The sequence below is a fragment of the Petaurus breviceps genome, unplaced genomic scaffold (genome assembly GCF_028583685.1).
Source record: "Petaurus breviceps papuanus isolate PSGF00001 unplaced genomic scaffold, PetGlider_PUasm1.0 108, whole genome shotgun sequence".
NCBI classification, from domain to species: Eukaryota; Metazoa; Chordata; class Mammalia; order Diprotodontia; family Petauridae; genus Petaurus; species Petaurus breviceps.
This window is the reverse complement of record NW_027185593.1, coordinates 2300955-2319585: the sequence shown is the minus strand read 5'-3', so window position 1 is coordinate 2319585 and position 18631 is coordinate 2300955. Positions and strand designations below refer to the sequence as shown.

The 18631-nt window shown below is 44.2% G+C and overlaps 1 protein-coding gene across 1 annotated transcript in view; it reads right to left on the bottom strand.

The window, feature by feature from the left end:
* ONECUT3 (one cut homeobox 3) overlaps positions 1 to 18631 on the bottom strand; it is a 47584-nt gene that overhangs the window by 9770 nt on the left and 19183 nt on the right. The window lies entirely within an intron of this gene.

Below are 18631 nucleotides of genomic sequence, written 5' to 3'. Positions count from 1 at the left end.
CACACACACAGCACCCCCCCCACACACACACACAGCGCACACACACCCTTTTGTGCTTCGAAGGCTCTTAGAACATAGAATGATAGGACAGGGTAGATTTTTTTTTTTTTTTGTAAAACATACTGTATCTGAAGTGTGAAAATCTTGAGAACATAAAACATTGGAGCTGGGAGACGTTTTAGAAGATAGACTGTCACAATTACTTGGTGTCAAAATTGGACTGAGGACCTGAATCTCCTGACTCCCACTCTCCTTCTCCTTCCACTTATCCTGCCCAAGAGATAGGCAAATGTGTTCTGAGGGTCATTCTCCAGCTAGTGGCAGGCCTTTGTGTTCATTCGATTAGAGGTCCCTGGACATTTTTAGGTTTTTAAAAATTATTTTATTTTATTTTTATTTTTTTTAAAGCAATTGGGGTTAGGTAACTTGCTCAAGGTTACACGGCCAGTCATTTTGTGTGGGTGCTAAGTATCTGAGGCTGGAACCGATTCCAGGTCTCCTGACTCTGGGGCTGGTGCTCTTACTCACTGCACCACCTGGCTGCCCCCACAGTTTGTTTTTTACACAACAGTTTTACTGTTCTCTCATTTAATCCTCACCAGAGCCCTGTGAAAAGAGAGGGCAGGAATTATGATACCCCCATTTTACAAATGAGGAAACTGAGACCCAGAGAAAGGAAGGTGTGCCCAAGATTACACAACAAATCGGTGGTGAAACTGGGGATACCACCCAAGTCTTCTGATTCCCAGACTTAGGACCCTTTCCTCTGAAATAATCTGCTTGCAAACCAGAATGGCTTAGACTCTTCTCTTCCCTGTCCCCAGACCTGTACTATTTATCCCTGATTGCCCCAGCTTGGAAGGCTGCCTGCTCTTGCCAGGCTCTTGGCCAGTAGAGGCTGCACTTTTCAGTAAAAGCACAAGACCATAGAATTTTGAGCTAGAAGGGACCAGTGAGGATCGTCTTGTCCCAGAATCATAGAATCTCTGAGTCACAAAAGGGACCTCAAAGTCCATCAATGCCTGAATTGAATCCCCTCTACAGCAAACCAGACTGGTGGAGCCAGCCCTTGCCTGAAGACCTCCAGTGTGGGAATCCCATCTTGGGGCAACTCAGTTCACTTTGGGAGGGTTCTATCTTAGGCTGTTTTTCTTTACATCTATCTTAAGCTTCTTCTACCCATGATTCCTAGTTTTGTCCTCTAGAATCAAACAGAAAAGTCTTCCTCTCCTAGTTTTTCACCCTTTCTTCTCCCCACCAATCTTCTCTTCTTCAGCTTCTTCAACTACTGCTTGTCTGGCATGACCTTGTGATCACCTTCCAATTTCCTGCTTTGGTTGATGTCCATCCTCAGACCAAGCTCTAGTTCTGATGCTGGAGGGAGGAAGACAGGCCTGGAGGAGGGAGGGGGGTGGGGAAAGATGTAGACCATGGGTGGAGAACCTGCAGCCTTGAGGTCACATATAGCCCCATAGATCCTCAAGTGCAGCCCTTTGACTGAATCCAAACTTCACAGAACAAATCCCCTTAATAAAAGAATTGGTTGTGTAAAACTTGGACTGAGTCAAAAGGCCACACTTGAGGGCTGAGAAGGCCACATATGGCCTCAAGACCACAGGTTTCCCATCCTACTGTAGACTATACTGGTAAAAGAAGTAGAAAGCAACAAATTACATAATAGAGGTTAAAAAAAAAGGCAACATATACACTTTTCCCATTGACATCCAGGTCATTGAAGCAAGTGTTCTCCTTTTTCTGCCTGACAACTTTTGCCAGATTTTTTATCTGCCACCACCTGTATCATCATACCTGTGACTGCCCGTATTATTGTCCTCATGGCTGTTTTTATCACCATGGCCATGATGATATCACTGTCCCTGTGACCTCCCTCTATCACCATCTTCATGGCTGCCTGTATCACAGCCTCTGCAACCATTGGTCTCACTGTTGCCACTATGACCATCACTGTCCCCATCACTAATGTTTGCCTGTACCTCTGTTTCAATGGCTGCCTGTAGGACTGCCACCACAGCTATCTGGAATATTGTTCTCCAGGCTGTCTGCATCAAGATCTCAAATGACTCTCACCCCCATCCCCATGGATGCTGGCATCACTGGCCTTATGGCCAATGCCATTGACCCAATGACTATGTTACTATCCCTTTGGACATTCCAAATGAGGATAACATCTTTCATCTCCCCACAGTTACTGTGATGTTAAAATGAAGAAATAATTTTTTCTCTCCTCATCCCCATGGCTGTCTGTACCACAGCCCTTTAGCGCTTAGCCTAACAGTTGCCTGGATCCCCATTGCCCCAGTGAGAATCACTGTCCCAATCACCATCACCGAGGTTCTCCATCCCCGGGATTCCCAGCATCACTGTGTGTAGAGCTGTTTGTATCCACATTCCCACAGTGACATCATCATTATTCTCATAACAACTGTATCACTAGCGATGCTTTGTTGTTGTTGTTGTTGACTTGTTTCAGTCCTGTCAGACTCTGTGTCCCCTTGTGGTGTTTTCTTGGCAAAGATACTGGGGTAGTTTGCCATTTCCTTATTTTTTTTTTTTGGAGGGCAATTGGGGTTAAGTGACTTGCCCAAGGTCACACGGCTAGTTTTTGTGTTAAGTGTCTGAGGCCAGATTTGATCTCAGGTCCTCCTGACTCCAGGGCCCATGCTCTATTTACTGTGCCACCTAGCCACCTGCCATTTCCTTATTTAGCTCATTTTACAGATGAGGAAGCAGGGTAAATTGAGTAACTCAGGCTCATGCATCCAGTATCTGAGGTCAGATTTGAACCCAGGTTTTCCTGGTTAGGCCTGGTGATCTATCCTCTGTGCCACCTTGCTGCCCACTAATCACATGGTTGCCCTGATTCTGATCTTCTAGCCATCTCTGTAGCTGTCTGCATCATTGTTCTCAAGGTTGTTTGTATCAAAATTATACAGAAGACTGTCACAATTCCATCGAACCCTGCATCTCTATCCTTATGGCTTTCTGTATCACTGTTCGTCTGCCAGTATTCCCACTCTCTCCTTGGCCCTATTCAATACCTATAGAAATACTAAGAGACAGTCCTTTGCTTACTCCATCATTATCTGATGGCTTCAGATGATGGCAATCCCCAACCCTAGGCCCTACCTCACCAACCCTAGAAAGCTGCTTCTATCTAGGGCATTTCAATGTGCTCATGAAACTGAGCCTCCAACATTGAACTGGGTGAAATTTGTCAGTAATGAAAATTCCACTTGATTAATTCTCTGTAACAAATGTTCATCATGGGCCGGAGGCAACAGAACCAAGTTTATTTGTTTTATTTTCTAACATATTAAAACAGGCTCAGCTTCGCTGAGCTGGGGGTGTCTGACTCCAATCAGGGGAATGGAAAAGAATTGGAACAGAACGATATTGTCAGAGCTAGGAGGACCCTTAGAGTGTAGAATGTCAGAGCTGGAATGGCCTATAGAGATCATTTAATCCAACCTCTCAATTGTACAGAGGAAGAAACTGAGGCCCATCAAAGGAAAATAACCTGCCCAAGGTCATACCTTGAGTCAGCATCAGAGAAAACTGCAAAGAAAAATTGTCTAAAACCTTACTGTGAATCACGGTTTTGGCTTTCCAAGCTGTTTTCATACATTATTTCATTTTAACATCACAGTAACTGTGGGGAGATGAAAGATGTTATCCTCATTTGGAATATAGGAAAGTAAGTCTGAGATTTGCTCAGGGTCACAGAGGACTCAAAGGCAGCTGATGCCCTCTCCCCTCTTCTCTTCTCACCAACTGCCTGCCTGAGTTTCTCATACACTTCCTGCTACTTGCCAATTGCTGAAGACCATAGCCTGAACAAGCACTCTGCTGTAGCCCAGAGAGGGCTTTGGTTCAGGGCTGGGAATCAGCCTTTGGACTTGAACCATTGAGATAGTGAGAGGGAGGAGAGTAGTCTTAAGGAGGAGTTTTGGGGGGCTATGTGTGGGGATATGATCTCTCTTGTCTCCCTCTCCTCTCCTCTCCCCCACCCCTGTCTCTGTTTCTCTGTCTCTATCTGTTTCTCTGCCTCTTAAGAGCTTCTATGACATAGAGGGTTTAGAATTCTTTTGCTACACCCCAAAGGGAAGAGTTTAGGGTAATGCAAGGGCAGAGGTGAGGAGCAGGAAAATTATGAAGAAGCAGACCTTGGTTCAGAACTTACCCAGTATCTTATGAACTTGTTTTTTAAATAACTTATTTTGAGAAATGTATTTCAATATAATTAGTTTGCACATTAAAAAAAAAACATTATTCAAAAAGAGTCCCACAGGTTTCACTAACCGCCAGAGAAATCCATTATTACACAGAAAAATTGAAGAATTCTTGCTTTAGAGGTAGTGAGCTGCCTGTCACTGGAAGTGTTCAAGTCCAGCCCAGCTGACTCCCTTCTTTCACAGAGGGCATAGAGAGTATTCCTGTACCATGTGAGAGGTTGGACTAGATGGCCTCTGAGGTCACTTCTTGTTCTGAGAGTCCATGATTTGATGAGGTGGTGTCTCCTTCCCTCCCTCCCTCCCTCCTGGCTGGATGGCAGCCCAGCCAGGTGCCAGGACTTTCCCCTTGATTGAATGTGGCAGTTGGTAGTTAACTGGTTCAGATGTCAAGGGCTTTAGCCTCCCCTTGATGTGTTTAGGTCAAAAGGGGGAATCAATACACTCAATATGTTCTAGGAGCTGTCCCAGGTTGCTGTAGGTACCATTCCTGGGGATGAGGTGGGGGGAGGCAGGAACTAGGGCCAGAACTAGGCCAGAACTCCTCGGACCCTCCAGTGGTTTGTGGTTAAGGGTGATGGGAAGAGGTAATTCTGAGACAACCATCCCAAACACGGGCCTCCTGCCTTTGTCTTCCCTTCCTCTGCCAAATTCTCCTAGTCTAAACCCTCCACTCCCAGTTTTACCCTCTCCTGGATGGCTGGCCACTAGAGGGTGTACGTGCACTGTGGAGAAGAAACCTATATATCCATAGACTAAAAGCTGGGAGGGCCCTTAAGACACAGAATATCAGTGCTGGGAGGGCCCTTAGAACAGAGAAGGTCAGAGCTGGTAGGGCCCTTAGAACACAGAATGTCAGGGCTGGGAGGGCCCTTAGAACCCAGAATGTCAGAGTGGGGAGGGCCCTTAAAGACACAGAATGTCAGAGCTTCAAGGGCCCTTAGAACAGAGAAGGTCAGAGCTGGGAGGGCCCTTAGAACACAGAATGTCAGGGCTGGGAGGGCCCTTAGAACCTAGAATGTCAGAGCTGGGAGGACCCTTAGAACACAGGATGTCAGAGCTGGGAGGGCCCTTAGAACACAGGATGTCAGAGCTGGGAGGGCCCTTAGAACACAGGATGTCAGGGCAGAGAGGAATACCATAGAACATAGAGCATAAATGTTAGAGCTGGAAGTGACCTTTGAACACAGAACAGGGAATATCTGCATTGGAAGTGGTCTTGGTGGACCCAGAGTCAGAAAGACTTGAGGTCAAACTGTCCTCAGATACCTCCTAGCTGTATGACCTTGAGCACTGACCTCTGTTCGATTCAGTTTCCTTGACTGTAAAATAGAGATGATAATGTACCTCGAAGGGCTGTTATGAGGATCAAGGGAGATGCCATGTGTACAGCACATAGCCCTGTGCCTGGCATGTGGGGGCACCGTGAAAATGCCCCTCCCCTCTGCTGTCCCCCTTAACCCATACAACATGGAAATTCAGAGATGGATGGATATTAGAATATAAATGGTCAGAAGTGGGAGGGGTCGTAGAACAGAAGATCAGAGCTGGGAGAGACCTAGAATACAAAATCAGGGCTAGGAAGGACCTCAGAACATAAACCAGGATGTTCAGGGGAAAGGAGGCAGGATTTGTAGTTAGAAGGCTTTGCCCCCAAATCCAAGCTCTGCCACTACCTTTGTGACCTTGGGTAAGTCACTGAGTGTCCTTTTCCTCATCTGTAGAATGATAGAATTAGACTGGATGACCTTGGAGGTTTCTAGAGCTGAGAGTCAGAACATGGATATCAGAGTGGAATGGGCCCTTAGAACATGAAGGCCAGAATGTCAGAGCTGCTGGGTTCCTGCCCTCTTTGGCCAAGAGTTTTGGACAGAAGAGGTGTCCTCCCTTCCCAACCAAGGCAGACTGAGCTTACATGCCTTTCCTCTCTTCTCTCTCCCCTCCCCCAAGGCAAGGCTGAGGAGGGACCCCTGGGGGCTGGGAGGAGGAGGGGAGCAGCTCAACTCAGTTCAGCTCAGCATTGATCCAGGGGGTTGTCGATGGCATTGGAACAGTCAGGGGAGACTTTGGCTTCAGGCTGGATTCTGCAGATACAGCCTGTGTGTGTGTGTGTGTGTGTTGCACATTGTGTGTATGTGCTCGATATCTGTACATGTGAATATACTCTATGTGTGTAGTACATGACACCATACATGTATTACACCTGTGCTCTATCTGTGTATTGTGCACATGTATTTGTATGTGCTTGGGGGGTGAGTATAGAAGTGAAAGCCAATTTGAAGTGACTTGATACTGACTTGTGCCCCACTCTCTTGGTAATTCCCCACCCTGTAGGGGTCTGGATGATCCAGGTCAATCACAGAACCATGGAGCTGGGACCTTAGAAACCATCTAGTCTAATGCCCTCATTCTGCATATGGGGAAACTGAGGCCAAGAGAAAGGGAATGATCTGCTCGGGGATGCAGAATAAATCTGGAAGGACAAATAGATGTGAGGAGTTGAGGGTCAGGGATGCTATGGCCAATGGAGATGATGGTCATGGTCAATCACCCAACATTCACCAAGTCCCTCCCACATGCCAGACACTCTGCTAAGGGTTGGGGACAGAAAGAAAGGTAAAAGATAGTCCCTGTCTTTGAGCAGCGTACTCTCTAAGGGAGGAACAGGTAGGGGCACAGAGGGTAGGGACCTGGGCCTAGCTTCAGGAAGACCTGAGTTCCAATGTGGCTGTAGATGTGTGACCCTGGCTAACTCATTTCACCTGTTTGCCTCAATGGCTTCATCTGTAAAATGGAAATAATAATAGCACCCTCCTCCCAGGGTTGTTGTATCAAATGAGATAATAATCACTAAGTGCTTAGTAGAGTGCTTGATACACAGTAAACACTATATAATAATTATCTTTTTTGTTATTATTATACATGCAAAATGGGAGGCAATCTCCAAGGGAAGGTACCAGCCTTAGGAGGATTAGGAAAGGCTTCTTGCCCAGAACGGGATTTTGAAGAAAGAAACTAGGGAGTCCAGGAAGCTGAGATGAGGATCCAGAGCAGTCCAGGCATGGGGGAAAGCCAGTGAATCACAAGGGGCCCAAGATGGACAGCCTTGTTCAAGCAGGAGGAGGGAGGACAGTGTCATGGGATAGTAGAGTAGGTGGAGGGGAGGTAAGTGTAAGAGGACAGAAAGGTAGAAAGGTGCCAAGTTAGGAAGGGCTTTATTTAAAGGTTAACAATGATGTCAGGTCTTCTCTCTGGAACGCTCTGAAGTCCAAAATGGTTTCCCCAGAAGCTGGTGAGGTAAGGTGTGCAAATGTGAGTAAGTCTGTTCCTTTCAATGCTTCTTCTCATCTTTGAAATGGGGGGGCAGTGGTGGATTGTATGGCATCTGAAGAAGGACTTCCAGCTAAGACCCTGATTTTATAGATGAGGAAACTGAAGCTGGGGGGAGGATGACATTATACCATTCCAGCTACAGAGCTGGAAGGGATCTTAGAGATCATCTGATCCAACCCCACAATTTTACAGACAAAGAAACTGAGGTCTACAGAAGGCAAGGTGGCTTTCCTAGACTTTAACAGCAAGGACATGCTGGATTTGAACCCGAATCTCCTAACTTCAATGACTTTTGCCTCTACATTACATTTTGCAAATATAAATAGGAGTTATTATTATTATGCTGTTCACTCATAAAGACAGGTCCATTTTCCATTTCTGCCCCCCTCAACTCCTTCCCTCCTCAAACAGTAAAGTGTAGCCAGTAAAACACTAGAATTCATGCTAGAAACCTGAGTTCCAATTATTCCTTTAACCTTACTACTTATGTAGCCTAGACCTACCTGTCTCTCTGGGCCTCAATTTCCTCATCTGTACAACAAGGGAGCAGGATTAAGTCATCTCTGAAGTGCCTTTTGGTACTAAATCTTATAAATCCTTTCCTTTTATAGCCATTTCAAACCTCTTCACTCTCCCGGTTACATCTGACCCAAAGGGAAGTCACTCTCCCTCCTCACTATCCCTTCCAGAGACTTCTCTTCCTGATTCATCTGGAAAGACAGAGCTGAAGGGGAAAGGACAAGGTGGGAGACAGAGGAAGGATAGTGCTGGGAGCCAAGGACATACTTGCTGCCTTTCTCCAGCCACCTCCAGCTGCGCTCTAAATGAGTTGATCAGTTGCCAATCACATGTAAGGTGCAGTTCAATTAAACAGGAACCCCCTACCCATGCTCTATTGGGTGAAAAGCAGGTTGGCGCTGCATGATAGTTACTTGGTCCTGATGGTGTTTCCAGTCACGTTTACCTCTTCCTCTCCCTTCTCCTTTCCCCCCTCTGTCATATTGGATTTCTATTTTTTTTTAAAGAAACTATTGTACAGCCTTCTGCAGGAGAGGCTAAGGGAATGGAGAGCTCTGCTGTGATGGACAAAACACCAACCCATCTGGAAGGGTAGTTCAAAGGTCTTTGAAGCTGTTCCCTGCTGGTCATTGAGACCAGGAAGACACTTAAAACATTCTTAGTTAGTTCTTTGGTCCCCCTGAAGTACAAGAACAAGGTTGGGTGAGAAAGCTGCTAGAATACTAGAATGTCAGAGTTGCAATGTGGCTTAAGGCACAGAGCTTGGAAGAGCTTAGAACACATGATGTTCAAATTGGAATGGGTGGAATGCTAGAGCTGGAGTAGGGGGCTTGGAACATGGAATGGCAGAGCTGGGAGGTCTCTTAGAACCTAAAATGTCAGAGCTGAGAAGGCTCTTAGAACCCAGAATGTCAGAGCTGAGAGGATGCTTAGAACCCAGAATGTCAGAGTTGAGAGGGCTCTTAGAAGCCAGAAGGTCAGAGCTGGGAAGACTATTAGAGAATGTTAGAGGTGGGAGGGTCCTTAGAACCCAGAATGTCAGAACTGGGAGGGTCCTTAGAACATAGACCATAGAGTCAGAGTAGAAAGGAGATTTATATCACCTCTTGGCCTGACCTGCTCCCGTTACTGATGGGATAACTGTGGTTTAGAGAAGCAGAAGTCACTTAGCTAAATTCACCTGGCAGGTTAGTAGTAGAAGGAAAACATGGATTCAGGTCTCCTGCTTCTCAACTCCCAGGGATTGCTACACCTGGGGACTCACCTGAGGGTACTAGTGCCAGGTTCCAGCCCATTAAAGGAACATATATGTCAGGGAGGTGGGGATTCTTCACCTTTGTTGGATCAGGGACCTCTTGGGCAGTCCACTTGGGGAACCCTACAGACTCCTCAGAATAGTGTTTTTAAAGGCATAAAATAAAATATATAGAATTGCAAAGGAAATATACTGTCATCAGAATTAAAATATTTTTAAATAACCCAAGTTCATGGATCCCAAGTTAAGAACCCTTGCTTTGGGGAAACTGGTGACACAATGGATAAAGCACCAGTCCCTGAGTTAGAAGGACCTGAGTTAAGATCCAGCCTCAGGTACTTACTAGCTGTGTGACCCTGGGCAAGTCACTTAACTCCTTTTTCAAAGAAGGAGAAGGAGGAGGAGGAGGAAGATGAGAAGGAGGAGGAGGAGAAGTCAATTACTTGAGCAAGCTAGCGTCAGACACAAAGCTGCAGCAAGCCGGCCCTAGTCCTGTCCCGCTCTCATAAACATGTGCTCCTGGTTATCAGAGTAAGAATGGCTCAGTGCAACCCCTTCTCACTGCTACAGCCACGAGGCCAAACACCATCAGTACATCTGGAGACTGATTTTTACGTTTTTAAAATTTTATTATTTTAATTTTTTTAATTTAAAAAAATTTTAATTTTTTTAAATTTATATTTTTTGGAGACTGATTTTTTTATAGACGATCATTCAAGCTCTACCTTGGCCACTAGGTGGCGCCATAGTGCACAGAGCACAGGGCCTGGCGTCAATAAGAGCTAACTTCAAATGTGGCCCAGACCCGTCCTAACTGTATGACCCTGGGAAAGTCATACAGTTCTCCCCAGTTTCCTCATCTGTAGAATGGGGATAATAATAGCATCTAGCTCAAACGGTTGTTGTAAGGATCAAGTGAAACAATAATTGTAAAGGGCTTGGCTTGGTGCTAAGGAGGTACATAGTTCTTCCTACATAAGTACATAGTATCTCTATGTACATACATAGTATTTCCTTATGTACATTTCAGTACATAGTGCGTGCTATATAAATGTTAACTATTATTATTACTTCCTCCATGAGGTCTTTCCTGATCCCCCAAATCATTAGTGTTTTTTCTTAAAATTGCCTTTTATTTGTCATATACACGGACATATGTGTGTATGTACATATATGTGAATTTTTTTGCATTCCCTTACCTGTGTCCTCTCAGTAGAATGTAAACTCCATTAAGGCAGGGATGGTTTCACTTTTATCTTTTCCTTTGTGCCCTGAGTGCATAGAAAAATGACCAGCACACAGTAGGTACTAAATATATGCTTGTTGAATTGATTTGTTCGCTTCACAAACACTGATTAAGCACCGACTGCATGATATGCTCAGTGCCTCAGGACATAAAAAAATAAATAGGATTTGGTGCTGGCCTGCATGGAGCTTCTGCTCTAAGAAGACTGATAAAATACTAAGTAAAGCAGCTAGGTGGTACAGCAGATAGAGTGCTGAGCCTGGAGTTAGGAAGACCTGAGTTCAAATCCTGCCTTAACTTATTTGCTGTGACCCTGGGCAAGTCACTTAACCCCCCTTGCCTCAGTTTTCTCATCTGTAAAATGAGCTGGAGAAGGAAATGGCAAACTGCTCCAGTATCTTTGCCAAGAAACCCCCAAAATGGGGAGTGAAAGAATTGAACATGACTCCACAAGAACAACAAGAGAAGCTTTGTGATGCAGGGGAGAAAGGGATTTGAACTTAGAGTTAGAAAGACCTGAATTGAAGCCCAGCCCCTGACACATACGAGCTATGTGACCCTGAGCCCAGAACAAGTAACCTCTCAGTGATCCAGGGAATTCCTCTGAGCAAAACAGATGCTAATTGGAATGAGATCAGATGTGGGAAAGTGTGTGTGTGTGTGTGTGTGTGTGTGTGTGTGTTGAGGGTAGCATGGGGCTATGGACAGAGGCATGGACTTAGAGTGAGGAGACCTAGCTTCACATTCTGACTCTGACCTGTACTGGCAAGTCTTTTAAATTTTCAGACTCACTTTCCTCATCTTTAAAATGGAGGTAATGAGGGGCGGCTAGGTGGAGCAGTGAATAGAGCACTGGCCCTGGAGTCAGGAGGACCAGAGTTCAAATCTGGCCTCAGACACTTAACACAAAAACTAGCTGTGTGACCTTGGGCAAGTCACTTAACCCCGACTGCCCTACCTTCCCCCACAAAAAAAAAAAAGACAAAAAAAAAAAGAAAAAAACAAAAAAAAAAAAAAAAAATGGAGGTAATGATACATCCATCTCAGCTTGGTTATGAGGAGGGCCATCTATAAAACTTGAGGGGCTCTAGTAATGAGAGTTGTCCTTAGCTTTCTTGGAGGAAAAAGCATTTATACAACTGGGCCTTGAAAGATGGATGAGATCTAACAGAGAGGTTTCTGGAGGTGGGGAGCCTCCTTTCAGAGTTGGAGCTTATTGTCTTTTCTGAGGGTAGAAGACAGGAAGGGAGAGAGGAAGACATTTCCAAGACTCTGCTGACATATGAGGGAGGGCCTGGACTGTGTTGCCCTTTGGAACTGGAGTGTGTTGATTTTTCTGATTCAATCGCCTGTCAGCAGGTCAGAATGAATCTTCTAAACTGAGCCAAAGGATCCCTCTCATCATCCCCTGATTATCTTCCCTGAGCCCGGCAGAGCTGGGCACAGAGGCAAGACCTACACTTTTCAATCTCCTGCCTCCTTCTTGGGAGGTAGGGAGCAACTGTATGTATGTGTGTGTGCGTGCGTGTGTGTGTGTGAACCACTGTGGGTTAAAAAAAATGAATGCATGTGTATACATATAAGACCATAGAGTTTTTGATCTAGAGCTTAGGATGAACCTCAGAACCATTCAGTCCAGTTCCCTCATTGTATATATGAGAAAACAAACCCATGGCAGGAGCATGAGTTGTCCAGGGTCTATTTCTATATGACTACATATGTGTGTGTTTATCAATACTGATGCTTTAGCAGATCTGTACTCCCATCAGTGGGGGCATGCCATTCAATGGTGTAAATCCTGACCCCTGCCTGCCCTTCCTCAGTGGTTCTTGTCTGAGACCCCCCAATAACTCTGACACTAGGATCCCTTGAACTGGGGGGGGACCTTCCTTTTAAGCCTTTTGACATTGCTTACAATATGGTTTTTTTTTTAAATTTCTTACCACCCACTGAAGATCATTTTGCATGTTTCTCCATTTTATGGGTTACCATGAACACATCACCAAATAGCCAGTTCCTGGTGACAAGCCTTTTGAGCTTTAGCTAGGCTGGTCTTTGGAGAACAGACTCATTCTGGTGGTAGAACCATACTTAAAGTTTTTCTTACATGGCCAAAAATGCCTTTAAGAGCTCAGGGTCTTGCCCCATAGATAAGTGGTCAAAAGATGTGAAAAATTCTTAAAAGAATTGCAAACTATTAACAACCATATGAAATAGTGCCCCAAATCACTAACAGTAAAAGAAATACAAATCAAAACTAAACAAGTTTCACCTCACATGCAGCAAATCAGCAAAAATGACAAAAGACAGAAAGAGTCAATGTTGGAGGGTCTGTGAAAAGAAAGGCACACTAAAGCATTGTTGGTGGAGCTGTGAAATAGTACAACCATTTTGGAAAACAATATGGAATAATGTAAGTAAAGGGGCTAAAATATACCATACTCTTTGACCTAGAGATTCCATTACTGGGCATATACCCCAAGGATGTGATGAAAAGAAAGTCTCCTTATACACCAAAATATTTATAGCAGCACTTTTTTGTGGCAGCAAGGAATTGGAAACAAAGTGGTGCCTATTGATTGGGAATGGCTAAGCAAATTGTAGTATATGAATGTAATGGAATATTACTCTGCTGTAGGAAACAATGAATGTAATAGATATAGAGATTCATGGAAAGACATACATGAACTGATGCAAAGGGAAGTCAGCAGAGTCAAGAAAACAACACACGAAGTAATTCTTATAATGTAAATGGAAAGAACAACAGCAAAATGATAAAAAAAAAAAAAAGAATGATGTAAAATGGCAAAAAAAAAAAAAACAAGGCTGGCCCCAAAGGAGAAATATGAGAAGACATATCTCCACCCCTCTTCTTTGCTGGGTACTGGGGGAGGGGAATGAGTGCGGAATATTGCCTATATTGTCAAATTTTAAGATCTATTGATTAGTTTTACTCAATCTTTCTCTTTTTTTCTTAAAAGATATTATTTCTTATATGAGAGGACTCTCTGGGAGGGGCCAGCAGAAAGAATAAGGGGAAAATCTAGGTGAAATAAAAGATATCAATACAATTTATTTTTTTAAGCACTCAAAGTTACTCAAAGCTATGATAAGACATTGGGTCAAAACTTTCTATTCTTATATAGTGATAAGTAATTTTTTGGTTCTGACTGGGACCTGTCACTTTCTCAGAGTAGAGAACTGCTGGAAACTAATTCCACTGATGCAAATATGCACCCCATCTGTAGTTAATAATGTGAAAGAATTGTCTTGGTCACTGTAAGTTAAGTGACTTGCCCAGGATCACACAGCTAGCATGTGTCAGAGACTGTATGTATCCAAGTCTTCCAGACTCCAAGGCTGGCTTTTGATCTTCTGTTCCATGCTATTTCTCAGTTATAGCCAATATTAGAGTATGATCGTAAGTTGTGTGAGGGTAGGGACCCTCTTCTGTTGACTTCCCCCAGCTCTCAGGTATTTAGTGGATGGGTCTTAGAGAGGAATGAATGAATATCTATAATAGATGACAATGATGATGATGATAATGATGAAGAATAAGAATTCATGACATATGGTGAATATCAGAGCTGGCAGTCCTCTGTTTATCATGCAGTCCAACCCTTTCATTTTACAGAAGGAGAAACTGATGTCTTTATTGTGCATCTGGGTGTAGTCTAGGTTTTCCTGTGTATTCTACACACGTATCTGTATTTCTGTGTGGGAGAGAATTTTAGTCAACAAGTCAATGACAGAACCTGGTCTAGAACCTCGGACTCCTTCACCCTGTTCTTGTTTTTCAGTCATGCCCTAATCTTCATGACCCCGTGTGAAGTTTTCTTGCCAAAAATACTGGAATGGTTTGACATTTTCTTCTCCAGTTCGTTTTACAAATAAGGAAACAGAGGCAAACAGTGACTTGTTAATTAAGTGACTTGCGCAGGGTCACACAACAGTTAGTAAGTGTCTGAAGGTCGAATTTGAACTCAGGAAGATGAATCTACTGAAGATGAAACTGCCATTAAGGGTATTTATATGTGAAATTTAATCTATGTTAACCAAGCAGATTACTGTGCAAGCAAAAGTAGTAATAGTTCTCCTCCTCCTCTTCTTCCTCTTTCTCCTCCTCCTCTTCCTCCACCTCCTCCTCTTCTTCCTCCTCCTCCTTCTCCTCCTCCACCTTCAATTCTTCCTTCTCCTCTTTCTCTTCTTCCTCCTCCACCTCCTTTTCCTCCTCCTCCTTCCTCTTCTCTTTTCTCCTCCTCTTCCTCATCCTCCTCCATCATCAATCATCTCATCTTTTTCACCTTTTATTTTTGGAGGGCAATTGGGGTTAAGTAACTTGCCCAAGGTTACACGACTAGTTTTTTTTGTGTGGGTGTTGTGTCTGAGGCCGGGAACCAAACTCGGGTCCTCCTGACTCCGGGGCCAGCGCTCTTACTCACTGCACCACCTGGCCACCCCAATCCCATCTTTTTCAATGGAATTCAACTAGAGATGGTCCTAGGATGTTGTCTCCTGTTCTGGTTTTTTGTTGTATATTTCGTATTCTGTAGACTATTGTACAAGTGGGTAAAATAATGCTTCCTGTAACTGAGTACAATACTCTGGGATTTCAGCTTAACCCCTGTAGGTTCAGCATCTTTGGGGCAACTCTTGGAGCAGACAGGATGACAAGATTGAGGGTGAGGATGGTGTGTGCCTCATCGATGACTCTATGGTTTTGATTTCTTCTGCCAATTCCCAATATTTTGTGTGTCATGTCTTGAAGATTTCCACCATTTGGTATGGTGACATCGCTTTAAAAAACATTGTTCTTAAGTTTTCCTATTGTTATTTAGATGATATCTATCATTGTCCCTCAAGTGCATCCAGTGCAGTTTATAAATCCCTTTTCCAGATATATTTTCCTTTATTTTTTTGGACTGTTCTCTTCTATGGGAGCCTGGGGCTACTGGGTCTGCCTGTCCACCAGGGATTGTTCTGGGGTGTGTGTGTGTGTGGTGGGAGGAAGGAGAGGAAAGCTTACTGATGGGACCCGTTATCAAGAATTCCTCCCTTGCTGCTCCAGTGTGGACCAGACCCAAACAGCTGGCCTGGAACCCAGCAGGGGCTGATGACTCCAAGAGGGGAAGACTAGGGACTGGCAGAGGGAGTAAGATTGGCCTCTGTGCTTCACTATATGATGAGCTATTGGATTTGCTGGAGAGGAAAAGTCGATAGTCAGTATGGGATTCCAGCTGCCTAGCTGTATAATGGTTTCCTTGACAACATGTCCCCGCCTCAGTCCCCCCACCCCCCTATCTCACTCCATTCCCTCCCTCCTGCCTCACACCCTGGGGCTCTAGACACAGAGGAGGGGGAACATACTCCTTGTTTTTTTTTCTTTAGCTTAACTGGGCCAAACTGCTTTTCCTTGTTCTCTTCCACCTGCCCTGATTGAGGGATGATCTCCCCCATTCCCTTGAAAGAGAGACTGAAGTCCAAAGAGGGGTCTCCATTTGCTCAAAGTCACATAGAGAATTAGAGGCCTGGCCAGAATTAGAACTTGGGTCCCTAGGGCTCTTTCACTATGAAGCAAAGCACACAGTAGCTTAGTACCTATTTGTGAAATTAATTTGGCCTTTGGTCCATTCCCAGAAGACTCTACCTTTGTCTCCCTACATATGTCTAAACATCTGGATAGAACACAAAAGCATTTAAACCATCAACCAGTGGTTTCCCAAACCATCTGTGGCTATCTGGGAGTAAGGGATGGGACAGCTTGTTTTCTTTTACCCAGATGTTTGGGGATCAAATAGCCTTCACTAACCACCCTCTCCACACTTCTGTCTGAGAAGCAGGAACACCACCAAATTCAAGACATAGTCATGACATGCACCGTAACCTGCTGCTCTCACACTGTTTCCCTACCTTGCTGTCTTCTCATCCTTTTTTTAAAACAAAGTTTTATTAATGTTTTTTGTTTTTACTTAACAATTATTTCTAGATTCAGTCTTTCCAATCCTGGATTTGAACTCTCATTTGTAACAAGGGAAATACAGTTAAACAAAAACAATTGATATATTAACAATTGGACAGTATGTGGGACATTCTGTCCCTGTTTCTCCGCTAAGAGGAAGGAGACTATGGTCCAGAGAAATATCTCTGTCTTTTAGTTTCTCTCTCCATCTCACAGAATCACACAATTACAGCTGGAAGGGATCTTAGAAGTCATTTAGCCCACCTCCTTAATTTTACAGAACAGGAAACTGAGGCTTTGAAGATATTAAGTGGTTTGCCTGAGATCACAGAGGTAGGGTTATTTTTGAAAGCCAAGATTTGAACTCATATCAATAACACTATGAAATCCACTTATTTCTCTCTCTCTCTCTCTCTCTCTTTTTTCTTCTTCTCTCTCTCCTCCTCTTTTTGTCTCTATAGTTCCCCATTTTTCTTTTTCTCTCCTCTTCTCTCTTTCTTTGTCTCTCCCTCTTGCCTTTTCTCTCTCTTATTTGGTCTCTTTTCCTTCTTTTTTTTTTTTTTTTAAACAGCCATTCTTTTTTTTTTGTTTTTTTTTTTTTTTTTTCTTTTCTATTCCCCCATTCTCCTGTCTCACTGTGCCCCCCCCCCCAATGTTTCTGGAAATTTCTTGTTTGCCTGGATCCCAGCTTGGCCCCACCTGCTATCTACAGCCTGTGGGGTTGGGCTCAGACTCCCTGGGCATGATGGGATTTTAATGGAGGTATTTTCAAATTAGTTCTGGGCCTTTCAAGACTTATCAGTTAAATGGACTTTTTCAAATTGATTCAAAGGTCACCCAGAGAGTTCCCTGCCCTGTTTTCTTTGCCTTAGGACAACACCCACAACTGGTGCCCTGGGATGAAGAAATAAGACCCACATGAACACCCTGACATCTACAAAGATACACATTGCTTTATGAAAACTTAGCTGATCATGCTAACCTGACAATATCAGAGATACACACAGAAGGCACACATACACTGACAGGGGCATTCTGACATAGCCTCTAACACCCACATCAACAAAATGACACACAAAGGAACACACACTGGCACACACATTGACGCAGGCACACCAGTTTAGACATACGTCACATGCAGACCCACATTCAGGGAGAGCACATCAGGTTTCCATTCTGAAAGTTAAATAGTAACAGCCGGAGGCTGTTAGAAATAGATTTGATAAAGACAACAAAAGGGAAATAAGAATTTTTTAAAACGAGGTGGAGAGAAGGGAGAAAGAGAAAGAAAAAGAAAGGAGAAAATGGAAAAAGTCTGGGAAAGGAGAAAGACAGAGACAAAGGAGAAAGAAGAGGGAGTAGAGACAGAGAGAGGAGAGAGGAGACAAAGGAGGGAGGAGAGACACTGAAGAGGGGAAGAGACAGAGGAGACCGACAAAAGAGAGAGAAGATGCATAGAAAGAAAGGCAGAGATGAGAGATGTTAGAGGAGATAAATAGAAAGGAGAGAAACAAAATATTGAAGAGATACATGGTGGAAAAATCAAGAAAACAAACAAAAAAATAAATCTAGGCAGTTTCAAAACGGGAAAAAATAAGAAAAGACCAAAAAGGGGGTAGAGAGAGAAGAGTGGAAGATGAAAAGAAAAAAAGGAAAAAACGACGTTCCCTAGATTCATTAACACAGCTCGCCCCCCACCCCCACCCTGTACCCTGCCCCGGCCAGTTATCTCTACCCCCAGGTCCTCTCCCCTGCCCTTCCCTCTGCCCACTCACCCCTTTCCTACAGTTTTGTCCAATTGTTTACCCTTCCTGCTTCCTTTCTTCCTACCGTATTGAGCCCTGAGACAAGGCTGACTTTTCCAGTCCCGGTTCCCAGAAGCCTATGGCAGCTACTTCTAGTGTCTCAGCAGCCTGGACCCAAAGAGTCCACTGAACTGCCCTGGTGCTGTGCGGGGTGGGCCAGTGGAACTGGTGTCCAAGTCAGTAGACCTAGGTTCTAGTCCTGATTCTGCTGAGGTCTCGGTGTGTGTGTGTGTGTGTGTGTGTGTGTGTGTGTGTGTGTGTGTG